The following is a 20,287-nucleotide window of genomic DNA, read 5'->3' as shown; positions in this document are numbered from 1 at the left end:
GTTAGTCATAAGTAAAAAGGGTTCTAAAGGTTCTAACTCCTCAGACCATTATTGTTGCCAGGACTTTGATTTGACAGAATCACTGTTCTTTAAACCATGGTAAGAAATAGGCAACATTTCTAAAGTACACATATCGTGTATATCTGCTCTTCATTCGAATTTCAACCTAAATTTGGACAACAATAGAGGACTATTTTCGGCGGCGGAGGAAGTCCGTGCGCCTGATAGCATAGCTTGAACGGAGGCGGAGTAATTCAACGGTCCTGTGAAGCAGCCGTAAAGAGAGAGGACGTCTTCGGTCTTCAGCATTTGAACTTGGATGTAAGTTTAATATATTATCATTATTAATAAATCACTTTCTCAGCACTTCGTTCGTTTTTGTTGTTGTTATCAGCTGTAGGATCAATTAATTTGTTGTAGGAAGTTAATGTCCGGAAAGGCAAAATGAAGTTTCATGGCCAACTCGCTGCAAGGTGGATATGAACGGGGACTCATATTAAACTTAATACTTTTTATTGACCAGTGGGTAAAAAATAATGTATTTTAATTTTTAATAATTACTTGACAGTTGTGACCGTACTGAAACGGTTTATGGTTACAGTAGCCATGATGCTTTGGCCACTGTGATAGAAACTGGCTTTTGTATTATTTTGTCCGGTAAAAAATAATTATTAAAGGGTAACTAAACCCCACATTTTCAGTTGTACTGCTCGACCCTGGAATTTTAAAAAATGCCTTTAGGATGTCAATGTATCAACTTCGAGAGGGGGGGGCCGACTCACTCCTTCTGCAGCAACATGATACAATGTTCGCCCCTCTCACACAATTAAACCCCTTTGTGCTGCAGGCTGTGTATGACATCTACATGCAGCTCTAAAGACAGACACCTGATCCCAATAGGTCAGTTTTACAAAGTCAATACAGAGAATAGTTTATAAATATTTTTATTCATAACATGTAGTTTACAAAATCAGAAAGTATTATCAGAAGTGTTGCGACACCTGAGTTATTGTTATTGTTATCTAGAGTTATTGTTCTTAAAAAAAACACACACAGTGTGTAGCATGAGGTGGTGATGCTGTTAAACAGTCTGATTAAACAGTCTGACTGCAGATGGGGTGAACGTCCTGCAGTAGTGCTCTGTCTTACAGGGTGGGTGTCTCAGTCTGCTGCTGAAGGAGCTGCTCAGGGCCCCCACAATGTCATGTAGGGGGTGAGAGGGGTTGTCCTTGATGGATGTCAGCTTCACTAACATCCTCCTCTCACCCACCTCCTCTACAGAGTCCAGAGGACAGTCCAAGACAGAACTGGCCCTCCTGACCAGTCTGTTCAGTCTCTTTCTGTCTCTCTCTGTGCTCCCTCCTCCCCAGCAGTCCACTGCATAGAAAAGTGCAGACGCCACCACAGTGTCATAAAAAGTCCGTAGCAGAGTCCTGCACACTCTAAAGGACCTCAGTCACCCCAGCAGGTGAAGTCGACATTGGCCCTTCTTGTACAGGACGTCGGTGTTGTGTGACCAGTCCAGTTTGTTGTTGAGGTGAACACCCAGGTATTTGTACGTCTCAACCCTCTCGATGTCCAAACCCTGGATGTTCACCGGTGCAGTCTGGGGCGACTTCCTGCAGAAGTCAATCACCATCTCCTTTGTCTTGCTGGCGTTGAGCTGAAGGTGGTTGAGCTCACTCCAGTCGACAAAGTCCATGATGACCTGCCTGTACTCCTGTTCGCTCCCCTTAGACACCCCCAGATACCCCCCCTCCCCTTAGAGGGGGGGTATCTGAGTTGAGACTCTTTTGACTGGGGTGGAGCTTGCCCTTGGACCATCAAGGATTGCCAGAGCCTCAGGAACAGCCATGAAAGTGTCGGTATCACATGACACACTTCTGTTAGGAGTCCGTGACTGAGGAGCTGTGCACACAGAGAGGGGTTCTAGATTAAACTTTTTACAGATGAGCAGCAAACTGATCACCTCTGGTCAGTTTAGGCTGAAACAGAACATATGCTATATCACCATTCTACTTTATCCCAGCTAGTGTTTGGATAATACTTATTAACAGGATTAATAACACTTAGAGTATTAACAGCAGCTCATAGCCACTTCAACCTTTTTTACACTTCAATAGACAACAAATATAAAGTTCACAAGTTGCCTACGATCACTTTATGGTTTTATAGTTTTTAATAAACAGACCAGTGAGGGACCGGTGACGAGTGGATCTGTGGAGCTATCAGAGCACTTGAGCTATATTTAAAAAAAACAGTACATTTCAAGAAAACCCTGATATATTGTTTAGTAAATAAACTTTGTGGTGAGCAGCGATTTCAATTTCAAATGCATTTATTTAACAACCGTAACAGCCTCTTCAATTTACGTTTTGTTTAACATTCTGCTGTCATGTCACTGCAGCAGTGTATATGTGGACTTCGTTCTGTGTTGCTTAACACTCTCAAATAACAGCCTAAATCATACATTCATCGTTAAAATGAAAGAGCCACCCCCTCCCACATATAAAGTTTGTACAGTTTATTTTATTAGTTTTAGGGGTAATTTTTTTTTTTTTCTCCCTTTTGCGTATGGGTCGCTCCCAGACCCAGAGGAGGGGGCCTGTACAATTCTGGAGAGGGGATATGTATGTGGCTTCAGTTTGAGGTGTGATTTTTCTGAGATTTAGGTTAATTATGAATGGATTCCAGGTGTTATTAAAGGCTGATATATTGTTATTTTTGCAGGCTGCGATTCTTTCTATTACAATGTGTTCTGTGAGTAGGTTGGTCCAGTGAGTTATGTGGCAGTATCTTTTTGATTTCCAGTACTGATAGATGCTTTTTTTGGTGATAGTTAGAGAAATGAGTAGCAGGTTTTTGGGATGGTGATTTGTGATGTGTCTCCAAGTAAGCAAAGTAATGGGGACGGGACGATTCTGCAGCCCAAGATAGTGAAGAGATTTTCAGTGATTGTGATCCAAAATGAGTGAACTGGTTGACAGGCCCAAGTGGCGTGAAGATAGTCATCTGTGAAATCATGGGTGCATTGTGAACAGATGTCTGTGTTAGCTAAACCCATTTTGAACATTTTACCTTGAGTGATGTGTGTCTTGTGGATGGTTTTGTATTGTATAAGTTGTAAATTAGTACTGTTGGTCATAGAAAAGATGTTTTTATTGATTTGTATCCAGAAGTCAGGGTTGGGGGGCAGCGTCAGATCCTTTTCCTATTTTGTAGTGGGGAGTGTAATGGAGGTTGTTGATGTGGCTCTAATTTTATAAAGTTTAGAGATGATTTTATTTGAACTGTTGATTTTCATGATTTCTTCACTAAGTTGGGAGGGTCGCAGAGTGTTGTTAGTTATATTAATTTTGGATTTGACTATTGATTTTAATTGTTGATAGTGTAGGAACTGGTCCCTCCCAACCCTGTACTTCTGGATTAATGTATTGAGTGACATAAACTGATTGTTTTGAAATAGGTGATTGAGGTTAGTGATTCCTTTTTGTTGCCATGATGGGAAGTAGATGGGTGTGTTGTGTAGCTGGAAGTCTGGAAGTCTGGATTATGCCATATTGGGGTGTATCTACATGGTGATAGTGATGATTTGGTGATATTATGAGTTTTCCACCAGGCTGTCAGAGTTGAGGATATGGTGATGGTTTTGTGGTAGTCCAGTTTTTTAATTGATTGTGGTAGGAAGGGAAGGTCTGCAGTTGAAGTGGTTTTACATTGTTTTTTTTCCCAGTTCTAGCCATTGGTTGTTGTGTTTTTCTTTTTTTTTTGCGTCCATTTGAATAAATATTGTAATTGATTTGACAGATGGTAGTAGAGAAAGTTTGGTGCTTCGAGGCCGCCCTGTGACTTATGGTTTTGTAATGTTTTTAATGAAATTCTAGCTTTTTTGTTTTTCCAGTAAAATTGTGATGATAATGAATCTATTGTTTTAAACCATTTGTCAGTGGGAGTGATGGGGAGCATTGAGAATAAATAATTCATCTCTGGTGAGGTTTTAATTTTAACTGTGGCGATTCGTCCAATGAGAGTGAGTGGTAGTTTGGTCAAGCGCTTAAAGTCATCCTCTATTTTTTTTTAGCAGGGGCGTGTAATTAAGGTGAAATAATTCTGACAGCCTGGCGGAAATGTTAATGCCTAGGTATTTTATATTGCCAGTGTTAAATGGGAGGGTGAGATCTTGGGCTGCAGAATCCCAGGCTCCTTCTGATAATGGCAGGATGGTTGATTTATTCCAGTTTATGGTCATCTGCGTAAAGGCTTATTTTATGCTCTGCTTGTTCGCTGTAGATTCCTTTAATGTTATTGTTTTGTCTTATAGCTGCTGCGAGAGGTTCGATGAAAATTGCAAATAGAGATGGACAGAGTGAGCATCCTTTTCTGGTCCCTTGGTGTAGTGTGAAGTTCGGTGAAGTGATCCCATTTGTGCTTATTGTGGCCCTAGGTGATGTGTACAGTGTTCTTACCCAGTGGATGAACGACTCTCCAAAACCAAACTTGCGTAAGGCGCTGAATAAGAATGTTATTAACTTTATCAAAGGCCTTTTCTGCATCCATCCACGATCATGGTTGTGTCCTGTTTTTGTTGTGATATGTGGATTAAGTTGAAAAGCCTGCGGATGTTGTCTGAGGCGTGTCTGCTTTTGATAAAACCAGTTTGGTCAGGGTGGATTATCATTGGAATGACAGTTTCTATTCTTGTTAGTGTTTTTGTAATAATTTTTAGATCAGTGTTGATAAGTGAGAGGGGGCGGTAGCTGGAGGGGTGGGTTGGGTCCTTATTGGGTTTCAAAAGTAGTGTCATTACAGCAGTGTTCATGTGTGTGGGTATGTTGGAGGTTGCTTTAATTTCTGTAGTTACTCTATGGAATAGTGGTGATAATATGTCCCAAAAGTGTTTGTAAAATTCTGCAGGAAGTCCGTCTGGTCCAGGAGATTTATTGCTTGGCATTTTATGTAGGGCTTTGTGTAGTTCTTCAGTGGTGATGGGTGTATCTAAAAAGTTGGCTTGTTCTGATGGCAGGGTTGGTAGTTCTAGGTTATTTAGAAAGGTGTCTATTTCTGATTGGTTGGGTTCATGATCGGGGGAGTACAGGTTACTGTAAAATTTATAAAATACTTTATTTATATCTTCTTTGTTATGGGTGATGGTGCCGTCAGTGTTAAGTATAGATGGGATTATTGCTTTTTCCTTTTTGAATTGAAAGATTAGCCAGGTATTTGCTTGATTTGTTACTGTATTGAAAGTTCTCATATTTGAGCTGTTGGATAATGAACTGTGTTTTTTTATGTATGATGCTTTCCAGTTGGCATTTAAGTTGATTCAATTCATTTTGTGTTTGTTCACTGGGGTTATTGCTGTGTAGTCTTGTTAATTGTTTGATTTTTGTGTCTAGATCATTTTCATGTTTTTGTTGCTGTTTTTTCTTGTGTGATGAATATGATATTATTATTCCTCTTATTACTGTTTTGCCTGTTTCCCATAATAGTGACGGTGAAAGAGTCGTTCATCTCCAGAAAGAAAGCCCACTCTCTCCTAATCAATGGCATAAAATCAGGGTCTTGTAGAAGTGATGTATTAAAGTGCCATCTTGTGGGCGGCTTGATGTGTGATTTGATGTTGACAGGGAAACTGGAGCGTGATCACTGATTATAATGGGATGAATTGTATTTTCTCTAATATGTCGGGAGAGTGATTTACTTATGAGGAAGAAATCTATTCTGGAGGATGATTGGTGGAGGGGTGAAAAGTAAGAATATTCTCTGGATGATGGATTTCTCATTCTCCAACTATTGCCAAGTCCAAGATCCTTCATGTATTGCTTAATTATTTCAGTGGAGTGCCAGATTCTTGAGTTAGCGGGGGTGCTCGAGTGGTCAGTTGTGGGGTTGATAACAGTATTGAAGTCTCCAGCTATGATGATATTGGATGAGTTATTTAGTAGTGAGAAGAAATTTTGGAAGAAGGATGGGTCGTCGTTGTTGGGGCCGTAAATGTTCGCAAGTGTGAATGTTGTTTGGTTTATTGATCCATTAATGATGATAAATCTTCCATCTGGGTCAGTGAGAGATGAGGTATGTGTGAATGGGATGTTTTTATTTACTAGGACTGAGACGCCTCTTTGTTTGCTGTTGAATGTTGATGAATATATTTTATCGAATTGTTTGAAGTTGAGGTGTTGTGTTTCTGAGTGTGTGAGGTGGGTTTCCTGTAAAAAAACATATATCAGCCTTTAACTTTATCAGATGATTTATGATTTTGATTCTTTTCGGTGGAGTACGGAAGCCACGTACATTCCATGTTACCAAGTTAAGTGAGTGCATTGTTATGTGTTATGTATGTCTTGGTCTGAATGGAAAAGGGGAGAGGAGCCAGTGTGGCGAGAAGGGGGGGGGTTGTGAGGGTGACTGCATTGACTGCCTGAGGCTGTCTGTACAAACAGGTATAACATAAATACAGAGAGACATACACATCACAGGACATAAACGTGTTAAGAGTGAGGGGTGAAGAACAAAAACAAAGCAAAGCATAAGCTTCTGCACAAATGACAGAAGGGAGAAAGTCTGAGGGGGTCATGGGTAGGTCAGGATGTCGGGTAAGAAGCTTAGAGTGAAATAGAGAGCGATATTTATTTTATTTTAGGAATGTTTAAATCAGATCAGTCTGTTCATTCAGAAAAGCCAAGGTGTGATTTTTGTGTTTCGGAATAATTGTCCTTGAATATACAGCTTGTCAACGACCAGAGATGCACGTTTGTTGTTGCTCCTGTTTCTTTCAGTTCATTTATTTCTCTTGGGTATTAGTCATTTATTCCAAATGATGTTCCTTTGAGTTCCCTTCCTTTTTTTTGACCTGTTCTTTTTGCTGATAGTGTTCAAATTTTGCGATAATTGGTCTGGGTCATTTGTCTGATGATCTGCCGAGGCGGTGAGCTCTGTGAAATGTTATGTTTTTGACGGTGTCGGCTGGTATTTTCAGACGAGTTGTCATGAAGTTTTTGATGAGAGATTCCGGATTGTCGGGTGTTTGTTTGGGAATGCCGGAGAAGATGAGGTTGTCACGCATGGAACGGGTTTGTATCAGTGGGCGCGCACTGTAGCTGTTCCCACTCAACGTTCTTGAAGCCAAAATACGCCGCTTAGGGGCGCTTCCATCTTGCGATTTTGACGTCATTTGGAGCCAGAGTCTGCGCAGTAGGGTCTGGGGGGAGGAGCCCTGGTAACATGCCCCGCCCACTTAGCGTACTGCCCTGATGACTTACGCAGCCCAGCTACGCCGAAAGCGCTCTGCCGGTCTGCGATGAAGAAATGTGTAAGTACAACAAATCACCGTATTCAAAGTCTAATATTTAAACACACTGTGTTTTTAAAAATCCCGCTATTTTGATCAGTACTGAAAATACGTGGGCTGCTGGGTCCTCTGTTTTTAACGAAATCGTTCTATATTGAAGCTATATTTAAGCTAGGTTAGCACCACAGACTGTAGGCTACAGGTGGTAAGATATGTTATATTTTGTTAGAAACTGATAGTCTGCAATGTGATTCAAGTCTGCTTTTCTAATATATTTAAGTGAACAGTAAATCAATTGTTTTTTGTATCTTCATCTAGGCTAATTAGAGATAAAAACAGCTGGTCTGACATCTTCCACAGAGGTGAAGTGTAAGTTAAAATCATCTGTTAAAAGTTATCTATCCTGTGATTGTTTTTAAGTTTCATAAGAGGATTGTCAAAACAAGCTATTGTTAACAATACAGTCTTCTAAAAATAAAAATCACACTGAGTCATACACCAGCTAAATATTAAATAGAAAGTTGATGTTTTCTTTTCCATTTTACAATCAACTGAACCTAAAAATGACTCATTTCAACCTTTTTCTGCACACCTGTTACAGAGGTCAGGCTGGGGTCGCTTAGTTTGAAGGAACCTCCTCCTTTTTTCACCTGTGCTTGGACTGTGCCAGATGCCCTGCTCACCCACTGTGGTAGAAATTACCTTATACCAGCATCTCTCCCAGATGAGGAGTCCTCTCTGCCATCACCCAGAGGAGCTGACCGACGTCTGAAGAAGGTGGACAGAGTCTGGTGCTTTGTGACAGTGAACAGTGAGAAGGCTACCATAGTCATCCTCAGATAAAACACAGAGATCCAGGTCAATATTTAATTTATTTTTCTTTACATGATGTTGCCCTGTGTTTGAAAGGCCAGATGCTGGAGGGCTGTGTTGGATTTGCTTTTCCATCATATTTTAACAGTCAAACAATCATCCAGGATCTTTATACTTTATTTGATTTTTGTTTGGATTCCTTTGTTAAATTATTTTTCATACTTTCTCTTATGTCCCAGCAGTTTGACCTGATGGTCTCCCTTACTTATTTTCCACATGGTTAATGAAGCCAGGGGTTGTTTATTGAAGATTTCTTTTCATAAAATGTTTAAATAAACTTTTAAAAAATCTGATATGACTGTCTCTGATTAACTGGAGCACAACAACGTGTTGGTCACAGTAAAATAATTTAGCAGTTAAGTTTATAGCTCACATTTGAAAAGGCCTTGAACTGACATTCATTTCTTCTTGACCAACAACAGCAAAGCTAACAGACGAGCTCAGCTGGTCTCGTCTGAGATAAATGGCCTTCAAACTTATTTAATATTAAACATTTAAAGCCAATAAGCATAGCAAGATACGTATGAGATTCCATTTCAAATTATTCAATCACACACTTGTCAAACAGTCTGGCATGTTGTGCTGCTGTTTTCAAGAGTTAATAACTGAAGAGAAGAAGACCATCGAGAGAGGACAGGAAACGCTCAGGGGACGAGTCCTCCATGTTGTTGATGGATCTGAATCTGAGAGCATCTTCTGTAATAAAGAAAAACAATCATGGAGTTAAATGTAAAGTATAATGAATTTTACTGTGATGTTTATGCTTCAGACCTGAAATCAGATCTGTCCTCAGGTTCTGCTAAACTTCAGCTTCTAAAGTTTACTTTAAAGACAGGAGAACTATTTATGAGGAAATACAAAATATATAATAAGACATTATGAATTCAATAATATGATCAGCTTTTATGAATTTATGTTTTAAGACAAAAGTGTTCCTGCCACTTTCTATTGAAGATTATTGTAAACTGTCATCACAAGGGCCAGCCTGATAAATTAAACTAATGTTAAACATTCTCAATCAGACAGCCAATTTGTGTGCAGAACCTCACCGGAGCTGGAATCAGACTCTGGACTGCTGTTTCCTTTGGGCATTGATTTCCTTGAAGACAGAAAGAAGAACAATTTAAACATGAACTTCTTGCAGAACCATAGAGGCTATTAAAATCTTCTGCTAGTCTTCCTTACATTTTAAGAAAGATTATAAATTGTTACTAAAATTACTTTGATGCCGATAGCGGTTACAATAAAACGGTCCAATCATATGAGAGATCATTTTACCTTTGAGTCCTCTGTGAAGGCGTTCTCTTCAGAATCAGCACTGCAAAGACAAGATGATGGCGTCCACCTTCACAACGTGCTGCTGGCTGCATCATGGTCACCTACAGGAACACCACAGAAATGCAATCAAAGTACTTCACTTTATTTATCAGAGGATGTACTGTATGCAAAGTAGAATCTTTTTTAGCTGTAATTCCTCAAAAAGTTTCTTTTCCCTTCTCTCTGTTTGCCTGTACATGACCTTTCAGTGCTGTAAAAGATGCTACAGTAAATCCGGGATCAGCTGTGTGGATGGTGTGACTGTGTGGTAAAGCTTTGTTAAAGTTGTCACACACATACTCATAAACCTTTGAAGAGTAAAAGTAGAGTGTGGTGGCAAACTGCTTATAAAATATAAAATAGTATTTTATTGGTGAGGTGCCCCAATCAAAGCGTCCTACAGAGTAGCAGCAGCTTTAGAGGGAGGAGACGAGCGCACTATGGAGAGGAGCACACCAGAAGGGGCGAGGTGGGGGAGAAACGTGACCTGAGAAAAAGGAAATCCCCAGTTTAAAATATAATGTTGGTGAGAAGAGGGAAAGAGGAAGAAATAAATATCAATGTTGAAATTCTATAGAATTCAGAGGCTGTGGATGTTCAGCTTTCTTTGGCTATAAAAAGGCAACAATAGCCTGTAGTTTAATCATGGTGTTTCTCTTCGTTAACGATTATTGAAGCAAAATCAAAAATAAATGCATGACATTTAAAACATATTAACGTGTGGGGGAAAACACGATCTTTATGTCTTCTTTGATTGTGCCTCTGTCTCCTCCTAACTAACGTAACAGCAGCCTGTTGTGTGTAACACTGGTCTCCTGCATTAACACCTTCCTTTCAAAGGTGTTAAATACAGACACCGTCACAATCACCGAAACATTTTTTAGTACAAATTCTGAATGAGCGTCATTAAATTTACAATATGATCAACTTGTGACTGTTGAATTGGTGTGTGGAAGACAATGCAGAATATTTATCAGTTTAAGCAGCATGATGCTCGGTTAATATTACATTACACCACTGCAGATTGTTGATGTTTGTGTTCACGTTTCAGTTAGTCTCTTAAATCAGTAACAGTTATATTAAATCAGATCTTACCTTTAGTTTTATCTGGATACATAGAGAAATATTCTACCCTCGTATATAGTACTATGAATTTCAGCCTGCACGGTGAAAGTAAAACCTGTTCCTCTCGGTATAGCCCACTTATCACTCAGACTGTAAACATGTACACATTAGTAATGATGCAGGCCAGATTTAAATTATGTGACTTTGTTTTTGCCTACATACTTTTTTGAGACCTTACCAGACGTTTTTATTTTTGCTGTAAAATAACTGTACAGTCAATGAACCGCATCTATGAGCGGATTTTATATTACGATTCTTGGTTTTAAATACAATTTCAATCACAATAACGATATAACAATATCAAGAAACATAGCATGTCAGTTATTAGGTTTGCTCATTTAATAAAATAAAATAAAAAGATAAATCATGCCGGATAAGTAACCTAGCTTTACAACATTTCAGCTAACCTTAGACTGCTTATGTGTTAGCTAGCTAGATAACGACTTTAACCAATGACACATAAATCACTTTTTTACTTACAGAAAGAACTGCAAAGATCCCTTAGCTCCCACAGGTCGGTTAGAACAGTTTACTGCAGAACAACTCATTTTCCAGCTCAAAAAAGACGAAAAAACTGAACGGAAAAATTCAATGGCGTCTCGGCTTTCCTTCACTACATAACTTTTGTTATTCACAAAGAGAGCTACGCAAGATCGGCGGCTGTCAATCATCGTCAAATATGATGTAAAATCCCGTTTTTCAACCTCAAATAACTTATTTAAAACAAACTTCACAGAAAAATGAGCACTTGAACACAATGTAGGGTGATAATAACTGATGATCACAGCAGAGTTTAGGTTTGAAAAAAAATTATGTGATGAGTATTTTAGCTTTACAGTTTTACCCACATCCCATCTGTTATCATTGAGGAGGCGGGGTTTATGACCTATACTGCAGCCAGTCAGTAGGGGGAGATCTAAAAATAAAAGCTTCACTAGACCGGGGACCTTGTCCCGTCCATTATTTTTACAGTCTATGGTTTGTATGTCCAGCACGGTTTCTTTTAACAGTTTTTCTTTAGCAAGAGCATGCATTTGTTCATTGAGAGCTTCGACAGAGGTTACTAATTCCTGGTTTGAGATCTGTAGTGTGACGATGTTTTGATGAGCGAACTTCAGGCTATTGCGAATGTCTTTAATTTCTTCGTGCAGTGATATCAGGAGGTCTAGTTTTTTATTGATGTTCTCCAGTACACTCACCTCTATTTCTGTTGTTTGTAGGTCGTCAGTGTCTGTAGAGGAGTCTGTCTTTTTGCGTTTGTTGGGGTTTGCTGTGTCCGGGTCCATGGTGGGTTGCAGCTGGTAGAAACAGTGATCGATGAACGCCTCGAGGTCTGTTAAGTCCTCCACCGTAAGGGTCTTACGTTCCAGGAAGATGGGATGTTGATGATTTTAAATTGTCTTCGGATCCTTTGACTTATTACTTTAGATTTAAGTTACAAAGTAAATGAGAGAAAGCTTGTTCTGCTAGATGTGTTTTTCAGCGTCAGGGCGCCGCCATGTTGAATCTCGCTTCGTCCAACTCTCGCGATACACGCGCTCACACAGTCATCCTCCCTTTTCTCCCCTAAGCAACACTTCTGATGTGGGAAAAAAAAAGCAGACGGTTCTGTATTTGTTGTGCTTTCGCTTTTGGTGTAATGTTCCTAGAGAGTTGCCGTAGCTGCTGTAAAACAGTTGTTTTTGCTGAAATCTGGCTCGGTGTGTACTAAAACTGAAGCCGTGGCCGGAGAAGTCATACGTTTGTATCCCGTTAATTATTTTCCTACCTAGTATATTCAGTTAGGCGAAAACAAAAAGCTGGGTCACAACATGTAACACTGTATGAGTTCAAGTTTGCAGCCAAAAGCAGCGCTTGCACAGGTGCGCGAGTAACAAAATGTTACTTGAATAATGGGGTCAACGGCGAGTACTCAAGTACTCGTACCCATCCCTACATGTGATGTTAATAAAATGCCTATTACCAACATACTATTTATTCACTCACCTCAATATTCAAAGGACTTGCAGCTGCTGTGACTGTCCTCCTGTTGTCAGCACCGGGAGAGCAACGTCTGGCACTGCATCAGGTTTTAGCTTGGCCAATTTAGAAAAGCCCAGTTCCACTTCCATGATGTTGGAAAAACAATCTTTGGAGAAGTGATGGTTGCACTACCAAGCTGTAGGCGGGAGATCACGGTCTGGTAGCCCCAAAGCAAGCAGGCACTGGTGCCTAATTTCCAGGTCCGCTGTAGAGCTGTGCAACCTGGAGCTGGTAATGCAGCCGAGGCAGAAACTGCAGACCCATCCTGACCACTATCTAATAAATACTCTAAAAACTAAATGCTAAATCAAACAACTAACTAAGTTTCCTAAAAGTCCCTGTGCTAAACTACGAGCTAAAGCTAACCTACAATTAAAGCCAAGCCACTAGCTAACTAATACTGATAAGATCTAATAACCAATCTACAGCCTACAACCTCCAACTAACTTTGTGAATACTATAAACTCACAACTCTACAATCCACACTAAATTAATCTATACTAACAGCACAATCCAACTACTAAACCACTAAACTATTGATCGCGCAGCTCTCTCAATCCACTTGACAGTTTGCCGCGTCAAGTGACGAGGCTTTTATAGGTTTGGTGACGTAGGCATTCACTCCACACAGCCGTTAGAGTTTTTCAAACGGAAGGGCAGACACTCTGCACATTTCTAAAACAATATTTCAAATTTCAATACTTTGGACTCAAATGTCGAGATTTGGACTTGAATTGATCCATAACACTACTTAATACTCAAATACAGAGGTTTATAGTTGAAAAAAGTGGTTTTAGGGTTTAGTTACTCTTTAAAGGTAAAGGCTGAATTGGAAACATGCGAGGGATTTATTGAATCTGTCTCTGTCTCTCTTCTCTTCCCTGCGCACACACACAGTTGATCTCCCTCTAACCTGCAGCTAGGATTAAGGTTATGTAAAATATTTTGGTTTCATTTGCTGTGACATGTTGTATTTTACATAAACATGCAATTGTTTTTATGTTTACAGATTTTAAACAAGCTCGTCCAGTTCATGAGGTGGAAATGTGCATTTTTTTCCAATGGACAACAAAAACTATTACAGCATTATAAAGATTTATACAATTTAATTTCAGGCTCTGCGTATAGCTTTATGCTGCTCTTTTAGGTCACTGAACTCCTTTTTTCTCTTTTATCCATATGTTTCAGCTAAGTTCAGAGTTCAGGAGGATTGTCACCACAGACCTGATGGAGTCTTTCTTTGGTGGACTAGATGCCTTGTTACCAAACCTTAAAGAGTTGTACCAGTCAGGTGGCACATCCAACAAGAGGTTAACCCTGAGGAGAATTCTGCAGTGTCCTGGGAAAGAGGTAAGCAATGTATAGAGATAAACATTAAGTCAGTTGGACACCGCCACAGACACTTAAAGGAATCATGGTGTTCATGTGTTTCTTTTAATGACAGCAGTCAATATAAGAACTGAACAATTCTTTGAACTTGTAACGGTCTGTCCAGCTTAGTTTTTTTTCCTGCAACTCCCGTTTCTGAACCTCTGAATGTATCTCTTATTGTCTGAGCACCCATGAATGCAGCATGGTCACAACGCATCCCCTAAGTAACGGCAGTGAGAGAGACATGCCCAGAAAAGTCCAAAGTCAACTAAGCAGACTACTGTTTTTTCTTACGGTTCTTACAGACTTTTTATTATTGCGTGCGCGTGTGATCTTTACATGCCTACTGATGACTCATCCTTCACTCTGAAATGACTTTTTTCTTTAAATGATTTTGAAATTACTTGAAAAATTATCACACAGCTAAAATAATCCCTGGTTTGAGAGCTCATGAAAAGAGGATTTTTGAGGGACATGGTTTTTCACTGGACAGTGACACCAAACATAATGTAATGCAGTGGATGATATTTCAGTATGTATTTGTACTTTCAAGTAAAGGATTAAAAAAAATGTTCAACCACTGGTAATATTGACCTGATTTCCCGGTGTGTCTCTCTGTTTCGCCTGAGTTTCCTGCTTCACATTGTGGACTATTTTTCTGGCCAGCCAGCTCCCTGCCTTCACTGCTTGTTCTTTTTATTAAACAATTTGTTACATTGTTTATTCTGTGTTCGGTCTCTGCTTTGGGGTTTTGATTTGAACTGAAACCTTAACATATTCATCCAAAAGCTGTAATGTTTAAACTTCCATATCACTAACAATGTGTGTCATTATATCCTCAGGTTCCCCCGTCATATGAAGTACTCCTTTGAGTTTCTTCAGAGGGTCATCATCAAAATCCAGCCAGTCCAATGCTCAGCAAGAATCCATGGGCTCAGGCAATAGAGAAATGAACTTGCATTTTTAAGTTAAACTACCTTGAAATGTTTAACAGTGTGTGAACGACCTCAGAATAAACAAAACTCAGGAACACAGCCGTTAATCAACATGGCAGGGGTTTCCCTCTGATGTACTCTGGACTATCTCAAAACTGACCTAACAGCTTTAGACCTGTTGAACAAGACGTTAGGAATGCAAAAAATGGAAGTTCATTTGCTGCCTTGAAAATGTAAGAATAGAATAGAATAGAATGTCTTTATTGTCATTATACAATTTTACAACAAAATTATTTGGCTTCACCTTAAAGTGCACACACATACAAGCATCCACAGCTAAAAACAACAAAAGAAGAAAATTTTAAAAAAGGAACTCTCATTCAGGTAGGATGGGCAATGTATGCTAGGAGTTATTTACAGGTAGTAGCATAAGTTAACACTAGAAAGACCAAGGCAGTCATTTTGACTGTTTTTTAATTTTGCAATGTAATAACTTACTTAAAATAAAACCTATGTAACTACAGGACCATGACTTTTCCTAAATGTGTCTATATTTTATTCTAGCATTGTTCTTTTATCAAAAACACAAAACACAAAAGAGTTTTGAGTATTTCTACCTTGAAAGTCCATAGCGGTCATATTGACTGCATGCATTATAGCCAGTGTATCATTTCGGTATTCCCTACTTTTTCCCAATCTTGAAGGTAGAGGTGGGCGATATGGGAAAAATATCATATCACAATTCTTTTTTTGGCAAAATCACGATCACGATTTTATCACGATTTTTTTCATACTGTTCTTTAGACAAATTTGTAATTTGCTGACCTGTTCAACCAAACTTATTTCCCTGAATAATGTTTTTAAATGCACAAAAACTGCGCTGACAAGTTTAATCTATTTGAAAAACATCTTCTTCGTCTAGAACCAGAAGTTAATTATACAGTAGTCCTTGTCCCTGGAGATATGGAGGTTTGTCTGCCTGCAGCTCAGAATGAAATAGTCCACTGTTTGACGGTGGCATCGTGGGAGGTGGTGACAAGAGTGTGCTCGTCCACCCAGGCCAGGCCGCTCATGAACTGGACGAGCTTGTTTAAAATCTGTAAACATAAAAACAATTGCATGTTTATGTAAAATACAACATGTCACAGCAAATGAAACCAAAATATTTGACATAACCTTAATCCTATTGGTCAACCTCTTCCATAGAGTTTAAAGATAAAAAATGTCCCTGTGTGAAAAAAGAAAGCTAACAAGCAGACTTTTTGAACATATGGCATAAAAATAAACTTGACCTCTTTCATATGCTGATATTTTAGATTAAACAACTCAGAGCAGAGAGAGGTACTGTGTAACACATGTAAAATAATATTCACTTCTTTTTTATTGTAATTTTCTAAAGTTTTGCATGTTTTCTAGACTCAAATGTTAATATTGTTCATAATAATAACACCATGATTTTTTTTTTAAACATGGCTTTGTACCAAACAAGCAACTAAGCGGGTTTCCAGCCCCAAAAGTAAAATAACATTACTTGAGTCCAAAGTATTGAAATTTGAAATATTGTTTTAGAAATGTGCATAGTGTCTGCCCTTCCGTTTGAAAAACTCTAACGGCTGTGTGGAGTGAATGCCTACGTCACCAAACCTATAAAAGCCTCGTCACTTGACGCGGCAAACTGTCAAGTGGATTGAGAGAGCTGCGCGATCAATAGTTTAGTGGTTTAGTAGTTGGATTGTGCTGTTAGTATAGATTAATTTAGTGTGGATTGTAGAGTTGTGAGTTTATAGTATTCACAAAGTTAGTTGGAGGTTGTAGGCTGTAGATTGGTTATTAGATCTTATCAGTATTAGTTAGCTAGTGGCTTGGCTTTAATTGTAGGTTAGCTTTAGCTCGTAGTTTAGCACAGGGACTTTTAGGAAACTTAGTTAGTTGTTTGATTTAGCATTTAGTTTTTAGAGTATTTATTAGATAGTGGTCAGGATGGGTCTGCAGTTTCTGCCTCGGCTGCATTACCAGCTCCAGGTTGCACAGCTCTACAGCGGACCTGGAAATTAGGCACCAGTGCCTGCTTGCTTTGGGGCTACCAGACCGTGATCTCCCGCCTACAGCTTGGTAGTGCAACCATCACTTCTCCAAAGATTGTTTTTCCAACATCATGGAAGTGGAACTGGGCTTTTCTAAATTGGCCAAGCTAAAACCTGATGCAGTGCCAGACGTTGCTCTCCCGGTGCTGACAACAGGAGGACAGTCACAGCAGCTGCAAGTCCTTTGAATATTGAGGTGAGTGAATAAATAGTATGTTGGTAATAGGCATTTTATTAACATCACATGTAGGGATGGGTACGAGTACTTGGGTACGAGTACTTGAGTACTCGCCGTTGACCCCATTATTCAAGTAACATTTTGTTACTCGCGCACCTGTGCAAGCGCTGCTTTTGGCTGCAAACTTGAACTCATACAGTGTTACATGTTGTGACCCAGCTTTTTGTTTTCGCCTAACTGAATATACTAGGTAGGAAAATAATTAACGGGATACAAACGTATGACTTCTCCGGCCACGGCTTCAGCTTTAGTACACACCGAGCCAGATTTCAGCAAAAACAACTGTTTTACGGCAGCTACGGCAACTCTCTAGGAACATTACACCAAAAGCGTGGAAGCGCGAGAGTGGAAAAGATGTATGAAGAAAGGGCTACAGAACTGAGGGTCGATTTGCAACGTGTTGACAAAGTGGCTGTTACTACAGACTCATGGACAGCTCTCACCACTGAGTCGTATATCACCATCACTCGCCGCACTAGGTGGAACTTGGTGTATGAAATGTTTGAGTGGCTTCTGGAACAAAGATGGGCTCTGTCAGCGACTCTTTCAGACAATCACACAACCAAGCTTGCCAATGCAAGAATCCTTGAATTGACTGACGATGAGGATATCTTGCCTGCACTTCACTCTTTGAAGTGTGCAAAAACAGCCATGTGTAGCGAATCCCATGTCTGCATCTCCTTGGTGCATCCAGTCACCAACAGCCTCCTCTCCAGGCATCTAAAGCCAAACGATGGAGAGTCAGCCAAGGTGACTGAATTCAAGACTACAGTGGCCAAGTCCTTGCAAAAACGTGCAACTAACCCTGGTAATTACTTGATCCACTAAACACTCACAATAACAATTCATAATCTTATGAAAGTACAGGTAATTATATGGCACACTGCTGCCACCACCAGGCTGAAATGAATATGTATCCATCTAATCAATTAACTCGCCAATAATTTTTAATAATTTATTGGTGATAAATAAATGTCATTTTATAGACTATAGCTTTAATAGCAACAATTAATTTTTCACAGGCAAAGCAGCGCTTATTGCCTCTGCTCTGGATCCCCGGCACAAGCACCTCCGTTTTCTGGAGCCAGCCATGCGTGTGAACGTCCGAGTGAGACTCACTGAACTTCATGACAGGATCCCAGAACAGCCCAGAGGTGACAATGTTGTGCCCCAGACAGACGGACATCGTCCAGCATCCTCCCAAATTACAAGCGCCACAGCACTTGACACTTTGTGCCCATCACGAGTTGGATCAGTCCTTCAAGGAGCCATGCATCCCACCCGACCAAAACCCGCTGCAGTGGTGGCGTCTGATGCGGATGACAACACAAGACAGGATGACCACCCTGATGTGCTGGCCCAGGTATTCCCAGCACCACTGCACAAAATTGGGGTATGCCAGGTGTCTGTAGGAACTGTGAAAAATGAATATAACAAAATAAATGTAAGCCTTTTTGCAGTGCTTTGTCCTAAATGAGAATAATTTGGTATACTCCAAAGCAAGGATACTGAATCAAACAGGTGTCGCAACACTTCTGATAATACTTTCTGACTTTGTAAACTACATGTTATGAATAAAAATATTTATAAACTATTCTCTGTATTGATTTTGTGAAACTGACCGATTGAGATCTGGTGTCTGTCTTTAGAGCTACATGTAGGTGTCATACACAGCCTGCAGCACAAAGGGGTTTATTTGTGTGAGAGGGGGCGAACATTGTATCATGTTGCTGCAGAAGGAGTGAGTGGGCGTGTCTTACCCCCCTCGGCGGTTTCTCTGATGGATGGTTCCGGATGATTCAGACGTTTTAACTGATGCGGAGAGACCAGATACATTTTCTGCGCCTTCTTCAGAGTCATTTTTGTCTGGAGAGCTGTGATTGAGTATATCTTTACGTTTCTTGGGTGTTGCAAGGTACAGGGCTTCGATTAAAGGAGCATTCCTCTTTAATCGCTTTGACATGGTGAAGATGATTTATCCAGACGTTTTAGGAACATAAACGGTGGGCCATTGATGAGGAAGTAACCCTGTCCTTAGCCTGTAACGTTCTGGACAAGAGGGTGTGAGGTCAACTATTAAATACCCGTGGGGGTTTTGGGTAGCATCTTCAAAACTCTCCAAGAAATAAAGTCTTTTGGGAAGGATAGATCTGATGAGCTAATATGTTCATCTGCAGTTTGTCCCTTGGGTTTTTAAACATTACCAGATAATTGCTGTTCAAACTAATGGTACGACTGTTTTCCTTGATGGAATACATTTTGTGTCACCATCATAGCCTAACACTCATATTTTTGTGAAGTCGATACTGAGTAAAAGTTTTCACCACTTCAGGATGGTCAGAGGCTTGAAAGATGACATCGTCCAGAATGATGAGATGCTTCTGTTCTGGGGGGAACAGGTTTTCATCTTCAAAAGAATCAGGCAGCCCTTTTACAAATTGAATCTTTTTATTGGTCTTTTGCAGTTCACTGTACATAGGTTGAAAAGAAGTATAAATCCACACAATGTTTCCAGGAACAACATTCATCACGTGTTCACAATTTTCCAGTACATTGTTGACAAAATAGGTTTTCCAACACCCGCCAGGCCCCACAACTAAACATGAGAAAGGTAAGATGAACCTAGGCTCAAAATCAATTTCTTCAATGTGTTGTGATATTTTTATTTAATTTTCCCCCTTTTGCAAGCACTCTAGACTAATAGCCAAAGGGCAGCGTTGTTCCGTCAGGGAACAGTTGACGTTTATCGTACACTGTTTCAGAAACTTTTTCAGAAATGTTGAATTCTTCAACACAAAACCCTTTTTATCACGTCTGATGATGTGCTGAGGCGTCTGAATCATAGACTGTTTAGCATCATGCAAGTAAGTTTCCACCAGCTCTCTGACACTGTCAAAGTTTATCCTCTCGCAGCATTCCTGTGTCTGAGTGATACCTTTGACGTGCAACACTACTTTTTTATGGTTTCTGGTTTGGTAGGCGTAACTCTTTGGACCGGCTGCCACAAACTCTTGAATGCTATCACCCTGCA

General features: G+C 39.8%; 1 protein-coding gene and 1 long non-coding RNA gene across 2 annotated transcripts in view; both read left to right on the top strand.

The window, feature by feature from the left end:
- trpm7 (transient receptor potential cation channel, subfamily M, member 7) overlaps window positions 1-20,287 on the top strand; it is a 361,224-nt gene that overhangs the window by 95,254 nt on the left and 245,683 nt on the right.
- On the top strand, window positions 259-15,447 carry LOC136178603 (uncharacterized). Its single transcript, XR_010665983.1, has 3 exons — window positions 259-321; window positions 13,817-13,978; window positions 14,842-15,447. It is a non-coding gene; the product is annotated as an uncharacterized lncRNA (long non-coding RNA).

This window comes from Labrus bergylta, chromosome 3 (assembly GCF_963930695.1).
Source record: "Labrus bergylta chromosome 3, fLabBer1.1, whole genome shotgun sequence".
NCBI classification, from domain to species: Eukaryota; Metazoa; Chordata; class Actinopteri; order Labriformes; family Labridae; genus Labrus; species Labrus bergylta.
This window is presented reverse-complemented; position numbering and strand designations above follow the sequence as displayed.